The sequence below is a fragment of the Apodemus sylvaticus genome, chromosome 3 (genome assembly GCF_947179515.1).
Source record: "Apodemus sylvaticus chromosome 3, mApoSyl1.1, whole genome shotgun sequence".
Classification (NCBI taxonomy): domain Eukaryota; kingdom Metazoa; phylum Chordata; class Mammalia; order Rodentia; family Muridae; genus Apodemus; species Apodemus sylvaticus.
In genome coordinates this window covers 142,269,250-142,269,541 of record NC_067474.1, presented here as the reverse complement: position 1 = coordinate 142,269,541, position 292 = coordinate 142,269,250, and positions in this window count along the sequence as shown.

Sequence of the window (292 nt, the reverse complement as noted above, 5' to 3'; positions counted from 1 at the left end):
CTGTACATTTTGTATTTCTTTCTGTCTTACTTGCTGTTTTTGATTGCAGACCCATGTAAGTGTTATTGGTACTAACTATGTAGCAGGCACAATTCTATACACTGTGTTGAAATACTCCTAAAAAAAAAAATCAATTCATTACTTTTAAATTTAGCCTTGATCCTGGCAGTGATGGCGCACGCCTTTGTTCCCAGTACTGCACTTGGGAGGCAGAGGCAGGCGGATTTCTGAGTTCAAGGCCAGCCTGGTCTACAGAGTGAGTTCCAGGACAGTCAGGGCTACACAGAGAAGC